At 46.8% G+C, this 7,500-nt stretch overlaps 1 protein-coding gene across 2 annotated transcripts in view; it reads right to left on the bottom strand.

Annotated features, from left to right (window-relative positions):
* Positions 1-7,500, bottom strand: part of sema4d (sema domain, immunoglobulin domain (Ig), transmembrane domain (TM) and short cytoplasmic domain, (semaphorin) 4D) — a 54,804-nt gene that overhangs the window by 27,913 nt on the left and 19,391 nt on the right. For both annotated transcript variants that reach the window (XM_063210640.1, XM_063210642.1), the window contains exon 3: positions 4,831-4,904. The gene's annotated coding sequence lies outside the window, so the exon portion shown is untranslated. The remainder of the gene's footprint in view (positions 1-4,830; positions 4,905-7,500) is intronic.

Here is a 7,500-nt window from a genome sequence, read left to right as displayed (position 1 = left end):
AGCAGCAGTCCTCCAGTATCTTGAGGTTATAACATGATCCTGGGCATTAGGCAGTCCCCGTGGAGGCAGAGTACTACTTGGCCCCAGCTATTTTTGGGGGCGCCCATGACAGACCAGTGGCCCTCTTGGGGGGTGGGGGGGCTGCTGGCGGAGCAAGACAGGAGGGGCTCAGGATGGGGTTGGTGGCTGGGGGCAGAGGGCTGCCACGCCACTCCAGTCGGTGCCCTTCCCAGCTGATGGGTTTGCGCAGGTGCCAGGGGTGACCGTGGCGGAGTGTTTGTCGGGCACGATGTGGGTGGGTGGCTGGGGTGTGGACACGAACCTCCCGGGAGGGGGATCCGGTTTAGCGCTTGTGGAGGGTCGGATCAGATCGCTTACCGGCTGCTCACCACTCACGGTCACACTTCCGCATGCCCTCTGCCATATCGGTCGCGCTCACTGGCTGGCTGGATGGCTTGCTGGCTGCCTGCATGGCTGGCTGGCAGTTTCAGCAGCAGCAGCTGTGTAACCTGTCCGCTTCCATTACTAGCCTGTCTCTCACATTCTCTCCCTCTCTGTTTGTCTGTCTTTCAGTCCCTCTCTCCCACTCTTTTAGTCTCTCTTCTCTCCCATCTTTTCCCCTACCTCCCTCTCCCTCTGTGTCTCTGTATCTCTCTATTTTCGATCTTCTCTGTTTGCCCGCCTCTTTCTCTCTCGCCCTCTCTCACCCCCTCTGGCTGTTGCGGTATATAAATAAAAGTTAAAAGTTACGCCCAGGAAGAGATCCGGTTTAATGGCCTGTCTAGTTAATGGCCATTGAGAAATCCCTTCCCTTCCCTTCCCTGACCCTCCTGAGGCAGTGAGGTATGAAGCGTCACATGTGCGCACGTCTACATAGCGTTTATTTATTTGGGGTTACAACACGCTACTCCACTTTTTTGGGGAGTTGGGGGTTGGGTTGGGGTGGTCACTGAAACAGTAGCCAAGTAGAAAAGGGGACACAAAAAAGGGGGCTGGCGTCTTTTCATAGATATATTACATGCTGGTGAGTGGGACTAAAGAACCTGGTGATGTGTTTACTGTTGAAAGCCCAACCCCCAGTTCAGCTTCTCCCCACAAGCAATCCAGACTTCTCCCTCACCACCCCCCCCCCCCCCCAAACCACTCCACACCCAAACACAAAACCACAGCAGTTAAAAGCTGTTTTAAAAGCAATCCAACACCCAGGTGTCCGCCATCCTGCGTCGCTCTTTCACCCTCCACTAACCGCCTTTTAGTTTTTTAGTACACCCTTTTCTTCCTTAAAAAATTGTGTCAGGGCTCCACTTTCCTCCGACGGTGGAAATGGGCACTTAAGCGCGAGAGTGTTGTGCCCCACTGTTTGCCACTGACTATTTTCAGCACGACGCTGATTTCACGGTCTGATTTAGACGGGTGGAAACAAAGGTCGCTTTTTGGGCTTCCCTCCGAGCGTTTCATGGACCCTATACTATACCATACTATACGATACGCTCCAGATCCAACTCCTGCGTCTGGCTTCTGCTCCATGCCTGGCCCCCTGATCTTGGCACCGTACAGTGGGGAGGCAGAGAGAGAGAGAGAGAGAGAGAGAGAGAGAGAGAGAGAGAGAGAGAGAGAGAGAGAGAGAGAGAGAGAGAGAGAAAGAGAGAGAGAGAGATCGAAATCTGCACTGAGTGAGAGCATGGGAATGCGATAGAGCCAAAAAAACAACACATTCCACCCGATTCTCCCTGCCCATCAGCAGGGCTGAAAGGTGGCCAAAGACGAGCGCTGGTTTTGCTCACCTCACACACCGGGGTTCTCCATCCCCTTGACATCTTGCATGTCTCACTTAAAAAGGTCCTTAAAAAGGTGCACTGTGTTGGATGGTGGCCAGTGTAGGTATCGCATCTATGCTGCTCATTCAAACTGCTGCCTACTGTCATCGTTTCGTGAATATTTACAAAGTAATAAACTAATATTTTTTAGTATGACCAAAGTACAGCACGTTTTTCCATTTAAAATGGCAGACCAGAGAGATCCCCCTTTTCACGAATGAAAAGTGCCATTTTCCCCAGTCATAATGAAAGCGTGGGATTTGAAGGTTGTGGTAAGTATTCATGGAGAGATTTAACTTTTATGAATGGGCAGTATGAATTCTGGAAAAAAAACTACTTAAAATATAATACAGTGCACCTTTATGCCAAAAAACCTGTCTTTGTCCAACTGCCTGATCTAGCCTGATAATACGGTTTGTCAGGAGCACCTTGAAAAGGCACCAGGGAAACTCCATTTCAAACCACTGCCTGTAATACGATATATTGACAAATAAACACTGTCCTGAGTCCTCATGCAACTCATGTCCTAATGCACGCCTCCTCTCCAGTCAGGATGGACGTGGAATAGCCTTGCTTTGATCTCATTGGAACTACAGAAGATACTACTTCCCTATTGAAAATTGCATTAGTGTGAGTGTGACTTTAAGTTTTGTTTGGCTGGTTTGGCCTATGTCAATGTTTCTGTATTCAGTGGTGATAATGAAAGGAGGACATGGAACAGCCACCAGGGAAACTCACTTCAGTACACTGTATTGCATGTAATAGGATATATAAACACTGTCTTGGGCATGCATCCTCCCCAGGCAGTCATCCAACAGGTTAGAATAGGATTTGACTCCCTGGCTAAGGCTGGAATGCCGGAACGAATTGGAGTCTTTAAAAAGAGTTGATTGCAACCAGCCCAATGCAATATGGGCATTTTATATTGTAATTTGGTAAATGAGAGTGCCTTGGAATTTTTTTTTCTTCCATCTAATTTTTCCCATTCAAAGAGCACCTCAAACAAATGACTTGAGTCCGGGAAGTGCTCCTAAAGCAGCGAGGTTGGAAGCAGAATTGTAACGCCTTCATCTTATTCAAACTACACAAGAGACTCCTTTTGAAACTTTTACATTACAATTACCAGACACTTTAATCCAAAGCGATTTACAATGAGGTCACGGTGCATACAAAATTTGTGATTTGAAGAACTGTTCAGCAAGCCATGAGTTAACTCACTTTTAAAACGTTGAAGAATACTACTTAGTGTAGCTCGCCGCTGGGGCCCTTCACACACTGCTGAAAAGATAGCAGTAACAACAGTGCTATGCATTATCGACATCCTTAAGTATCAGATTAAGACTTGGTCATTACAATTTTGGTGACTGAGGTTTTAACGTAGGCTCTGCACAAAGAGGTTAAGTTTTGTTTCTAGTTTAAGTTTTGTGGCTGGCATTGGTTGGGTGAATGTTTCTGTACGCTGAGATGTCAACAAAAGGACACCACCATTCCCACACCAATTCCTGCCTAGCAGTGTCAATTTGAACTAACCTAACTGAAGAGGCACCAGGGGAAACTCCATTTCAGTACACTGCATCACATGCAATATGATACATTGACAAATAAACAACTTGTGTCCTAAAGCAACTTGTGTCCTGACCTAAAGCACGTGCCCCCTTGCCGTCCTACTACGTTGAAAGCAGAACTCTTCATCTGCTTTGAATTATTATAGGGATAGAAATGTTGACATAGGTCAGGTTTTGGCTTTACTTAGGTCAATGTTTCCGTACACTGCGGTGTCAACGAAAGGACACCATCATTCCCACACTAATTTCTGTCTGGCAGGGGTCATTCTAACTAACCTAACTGATTTGATAACCATCTTAACTGCGGAGCAACTGCAGGAGCTGAAATCTGATAACTAAATATCGTAAAGACAGACGGACCAGACAGAAGTTCAGGTAGAACAGGTTCACGAGCCGCATCATCATACTACCTGATCAGATTACATGTTTGCTCTTCTCCTTAGTCAACTCAAATGACACGCCCAACTGAGCGCGAAATTGGAGAGAAAAGCAAAGGGTGAAATTCGTAGATTCTTAGACTACTCTGCATTTTCAGTGGCGAACAACTGCCGCATTTACCACCCCCCCCAAAAAAAAAAACCATATGGTCATCTTTTTGCCATATGGGTATTTGTCAAAGTGGAACTTAGAACACAAAAGCTGCTTTGCACTTTGGGTACTGATGGAAGAAAAAATAAACCAGCTGAACAAGCAGCAAGATTTGCACAACTTTCCAATAAATATTTCAAAACATTAAAGTTGGTTTTAGACAGCAAAGTGCTGTCTCATACTGAAAGTGCTTCACATTTCATTTAACACAAAATCGACGCATGTGAGAGGCCACAATCAGGCAGAAAGCATAAGTTGGGGCACTGCTGAGAAAGGAAAAAAGGAAACTCCTTTATGCCCGGATGAAAAAAAGAAAGAAGGGCAGGAGCGGAGGGGTGTGGAAGCTCGAAGGGGTGGGGGTTAGCTTCCCCCTCATAGACACACAAATAGCAGGAGCGAAAGCAGCACCCAAAACTGCATCTTAATCAACTCGGGGAACATCAGGTCACAGGAAAACAATTAACTGAGCGGAGAGAGAGAGGGGATTTGTAAAGAGAGAGAGAGAGGGGGGGTGTGTTTGTAAAGAGAGGGAGAGGTTTGCATGTTTAAAAATCCCAAAATCGATTCCCAGGCAAATGGTGATCGTGTCTCACAAGAACCAGCACCATCAAGGCTCTTTTTTCATGCAGATAGAAGGTGGTTTGGGGGAGGGGTGTTTTGTGGGTGTTGGTGGAAGGAGGGGTGGGGGTTGCACACCAAAGGAGAGAAGAGGAGAGGGAGGGGAGAGGGGAGGGGGTTGTTAGCGAAAACACAAGCATGCAGCAATCGTGTTGGAGCATGCAGGCAGGCAGGCAGGCAGGCCAGCGAGCGAGTGAGCGTTCCAAAGGAGAGTTGAAGTTTTGAAGTTGTTGTTGTCTGACCTGAGGATCCTCAATGGCGCTTCGCTTTTGACGAGAAGGACTCTCTCTTCCCGCCGAGTTACAAAATCCTCAAGCTATGGGGAGGGAGAGAAAATATACAGACATGACAAATGACATCACTTCATTCATATGTGGTTTTATATGTGTGTATGTACATTTGCATCAGAGCATGGCATGTGTGAGAGTGAAACATTATTGTTCAGAGATGTGGATATAGAGGGCCCATCTTTCAGTTAGTATTCAGCATTTAGGATCATCATCATTGCAGTTATCAGTTGGGGGAGGCACCCCAAAGCAATCCTAAACATCACTTTCAGTGTATTTCTGGAACTTTCCCAACCCATAAATAGACGTTATTTCCACACCATTCAAATAACCAGCAAGGCTTTGTTGACATGTTGCTGACACGCTGAAGAACAAGCACAAACTCGCTAGAAATATGAACATGAATATCTAATGCACCTGGTAGACATTAACACCATACTACAGTGAGATATCTTTAGAGCAAGGCAACAGATGCAGAGCAGAGAAAACATAACCGTACCCAAACATAAACCTTCTCTTCACCAGCAATGAGGAATTTCCTAATTATACACAAGTGCTTCCAAGTGCTTGTATCCAAGTTCAGAGTTCGTTTTTTGGTTCAGAGTTCATTCACTACTCAATCATGTCTTCCTTCAGCTTCAGTCGCTTCAGTGCTGGCTGGACTCACTCTTGGATGTTTGCTAGCGTAGAAACGTTGAAGAGCAGAACCTGAGGAATATATCCTGTGGGTTTCAACGCTCTTCTGTTCTGACTAAACTCTTTATTACAGACCAGAGAGGCAGACACCCATAGCAAGAGTTTTCAACCATCTACTCATTACCATCTTCCATTTCCATTTCACTGGGACTCATTTCACACCAGCGACTCCGTAATAATTTCTTTCATGACCAGCCAGCTGAGAATCTTGTACGTACATGCCCAGCTGGCGAACGAATGCAAGTGCACGAGAAAGGGAAATTTCAATTCTCTTACAGTCCTCTCTCCGTGCCAGATGGCAAAGTCCTTCCTTCGCATTCCCTTTTCTCCTGCTTATTCAACTTGCGTCCCCGAGCAAAATTAGAGGACTTCAAAGGGTTGAATACATTAAGACAAGGCCGGGAGAGGAGAGGAGAGGAGAGGGGAGGAGAGGAGAGGAGAGGCGAGGAGAGGAGAGGAGAGGAGAGGAGAGGAGAGGAGAGGAGAGGAGAGGGGAGGAGAGGAGAGGTGAAGCGGGGCAAGGGAAGTCTACTGGGACTCGTATAGCATCGCACAACTCAGCAGTTAGCGGTGCAGGAACACAGAGCTTAGCGAGAGGAGCCCCTTACTCATTATAACGAATCACAGTTACGCGCTCAGCAGAGCAATGCCGCGGCTTTCCCTTCATTTGACGCTCTGATATGAGAGGAGCTGACACACTGTGTTGATAATGGGCATTAATTCCGCTGTCCTTTTCGCCGCCGGCACAGTGCGAGGAAGATTATTTTGCGAGCGAGACAATATGTCGTTTGAGTGAATCTGGGGCAGAAGAGCACCCAAGCATCCTCACAAGTGGCAATATTGTTGCGGGGGCACTGAACCCAAAACACCAATTATATCAGACTATCACACGCAGAATTCCTCGACGCAAACATATGCAGTATTACTGTACATCTACCGTACATTTTCACATCTATTCGTCTCAGACTGGAAAGCCAAAGGAACATAAATGTAAAACTTTTGTCAATAAATAAATGAGATAAAGAAGGGGAGGAGGAAAAAAGAGGGGAATAGAGAAAATGAGATATAAATAAATAAAGAAAGAAAGAAAGAAAAAAACAAAAAGAAATCCAGGTCATGACGAAAGAATATTTCAAATCTCATGTATATGGAGGAGTCATATTTTCACTTTCTGCCAGGCGTGCATTATTATAAACCAGGTCAATGAATATTTAAAAGCTATTATCTGGAACTGGATCTGCAGGAGGCATCTGCATGGGGTAACCGCGAGTCGAGACAACCGTTTTATATGGCCGGGCCTCCTCCAATAAAATCGCTAGGATGAAGCCCTCACATCAGTGACAGCTTAACGGTAGACATAACAATATCCCAGCAGACGGACGTCAACAGAAGCGGTCCGCCGCTCGGCAGTCCGCTGAGATCTGTGAAGCCGAACTCAACACCCACACCCACACACTCAGCCTGAACCGTTGTCACACACACCAGACCGACCCAAGCCACCACATCCCCCTCGCTCCTCTTTCTCACCAACTCAGTCCCCCTCAACTCTTGTCATACCAAACCATGACACCTCCCTCTTTCACCAACCCACTCACTGACTCACCCTCCACTCTCATCACACCACAGCAAACTTCAATCGAAATCGTCACACCCATTCACCCTCAACCTTAGACACACCAAACTTCAACCCAAACCACCACACCCCCTTCTCTCACCCAACCTACCCAGTCACCCTCAACACTCATGGTCACACCAAACTTCAACCCAAACCCTTATAGACCCTTTCTCGCTCCCTCGCTCACCCCATTACCCTCAGCCCTCGCCATACCACACCAAACATCAATCCAAACCACATCAACCCCCTTTCTCACCCACCAATGCACCCTCAAAGCCTCGTCAGTCCAAAACCACCACACCACACCCCCACTC

This window comes from Engraulis encrasicolus, chromosome 11, assembly GCF_034702125.1.
Source record: "Engraulis encrasicolus isolate BLACKSEA-1 chromosome 11, IST_EnEncr_1.0, whole genome shotgun sequence".
Classification (NCBI taxonomy): Eukaryota; Metazoa; Chordata; class Actinopteri; order Clupeiformes; family Engraulidae; genus Engraulis; species Engraulis encrasicolus.
The sequence above is the reverse complement of the archived record's forward strand: the minus strand, read 5'-3'. Positions and strand labels throughout refer to the sequence as shown.